General features: G+C 50.9%; 1 long non-coding RNA gene across 1 annotated transcript in view; it reads right to left on the reverse strand.

The window, feature by feature from the left end:
• Positions 1–1,884: 1,884 nt before the first annotated feature.
• The window catches only part of LOC116891076, a 1,562-nt gene continuing 1,104 nt past the window's right edge, over positions 1,885–2,342 (reverse strand). Inside the window, exon 3 of the long non-coding RNA XR_004386810.1 lies at positions 1,885–2,342. This exon is cut by the window's right edge and continues 295 nt beyond it. This is a non-coding gene — a long non-coding RNA (uncharacterized LOC116891076).

A 2,342-nucleotide genomic window follows, 5' to 3' on the forward strand; every position in this document is an offset into this window, starting at 1 on the left:
TTGTCCCCAACCTGTTGGTTTAGTGGCCGAGTTTCTCAAAGTTAAATTGACAATAATTAGATGAAAAGGTGTCCGCTTTATCAGTATAATGCTTTTATTCACGCAGGGCTTCACAGAGAGGTGAAAGTTAGTATAAACATTTCAATAAAAGGAAAAGGATTGCAGAGAAGAAACTACACAAAGGAAAAGGTGTTTGGGCCTCCAGAGGTGGTCCAATGTAGACAGGGAATATATGTGGGCAGGAGAGGAAGGGTTACTTTACATTGTTCATGCAAATTGATCGTAAGGCCACTCCTTCAGTCCTGGGGCTTGGATGATTATCATGGCGCGAGAGACAGAGGAACATTTATATCCTACTTTAGGAGAGGGGAGCAGGCAGAGTGCTCCCAGGGAAGGCAGAGGGGGGGGGAGGGAAGGAGAGGAGAGGGAGGAGGAGAGATGGGCTGGGGGGAGATCCTAGGGAAGGCAGAGGTGCTCCAGTGACTGCTTTCTTCTCAAGTGCTTCCGTCTCAAAATCATCAGTGGGCCAAAGCAGCGTGTCTTAGAGTGGTATGTCCTGCTGCCCTTCATGTTGTTCTCCTCCTGTGTCTGAACTCAGAGAGACCTGACAATTCAGTGCCAAGCCGTGCTTTCTTATAGGCACTACTATGCTCTGTGGACAGAGCAGCAGCCACACTCAGTCAGGGCAAAGGATCCAGCACTCAACCTCTGATGTGTCCCTAACTGTGGCTCAGCCTAGAGAAACAAAGGCCAGGCAGTAGGGGTGAAGGAGGCCCTGGAAGGGTCCGGAGCAACTGCTGGGGGCCTCGCCCTCTCCTGCCTGCCCAATCGCACAGGAAGTGGTCCTCAGTTTTGAGGGTAGGTAAGAATCACCTGGAAGGTTTATGTGAACAGATCTCAGGGTTTTGTTCAGAGACAGCAGAGGTAGGGCGCCCAGCTGCTTGCATTTCTAGTGAGCCCCCAAGGATTCTGCTGTGGGTCAGAGCACTGTCTCAGGGCTAGGACTGTCCTGCCGGCTAGCTGGGAGGGGAGCTTCTGTGTCACTGAGAGGGGAGGTAATGTGTCACTGGAGACCGGTGGGAAGAAATGGCCTATGCTTATGTTTGTTACGTATACACTAGAAAGAAAAGGGCTCATCTTCTCCACACCCTGCCAGCATTAGCCGGGATTCCGGGATGGTGCCCTTAGAAGGGATCTCTGAAAGGCGCTGTTTACAAAGGTGTGGGCAGAGATGATAGTGAAGCCACGAAGTCCAACGACCATGGGAATCAATCTATCCTCACCCTCTGCATACAGAGACAAGGACCGAGGATGGGGGCGGGGCAGAGTGGGGGTGGGGAGGTGTAGACAAAACACCACCTAGCATAGGCAAGGCCTCCTCGGGCTTGCATTGAAGCAGGACATGACAGCTAGATAGGGGATAGACAGGCGGACAGACAGACAGATGAAGGCAGTAGCTGTGCTTCCAAGAAGCTGTGCTAGTAAGAGGGGGCCTAGGCTAAGCAAGCATGTGTCAGCTCAGGTGTGCCCAACCTTTTGACATCGTGACATGATGCTGTCATCTCTGACACTAAGGAACTTTGAAACTGAATTATTTTTTAAAAGTCACACAGGGGCAGGCTGCATGGCTAAGAAGAGAAGGCCATGCCCAGTCTGACAACCTTGGTTTGATCTACAAACCCCTACGCGTTGGAAGGAGAGAAATGACTCCTGCAAGTCCCCCTCTGATCCCCATGTGCGCCTGTTGGCCTCTGGGCTCATTCTCTTAGAAAGGCGGAGGCCCCTCTCATCCCTCTCTACCCTCCATACAGGCTACACGGTGCTAGGAAACACATACATCCTTTAGAAATAAATGCCTTTTAAAATTGCAAAACCACTCACAGTGTTTTGAGTACGCTCTTCAATGTGTATGGGCTTGTCTCTACAGATGTCCTGGGACATGTGTACCCAATAGAAGACTGGCTGGGCTGACAGTTAATTCTTACTCAAAGAAGTTGCAAAGTCATTGCCAGAACCCAGTTACCCAATACTGGGCCATTGTTCCTGGGTAAATGTGGGGTGAGGTGCCATGGGCCTTGGATCTCAACATGAAAACCGAGTGAGCTTAGGTCAGTGAGGATGTCCTTGAAGCAGAAGATTGTGGAGTGAAGGACTCTGAGCCAGTGCCTGGAGCCCAGTCTAGGGCAAGCAGGGATGGTGAGGGACCAAGGCAATGAACAAGGGTATTTATATTCCTGTGACTGAGAAGTGTCTCAGAGACGGGGACACGGTGAACACTTTAGGCCTTCACAGAAGGGTCAGGTCACATGGAGCTAGCACTCACAAGGACTCTCAGGACTTGC

This window comes from Rattus rattus, chromosome 2 (assembly GCF_011064425.1).
Source record: "Rattus rattus isolate New Zealand chromosome 2, Rrattus_CSIRO_v1, whole genome shotgun sequence".
Lineage (NCBI taxonomy): Eukaryota > Metazoa > Chordata > Mammalia > Rodentia > Muridae > Rattus > Rattus rattus.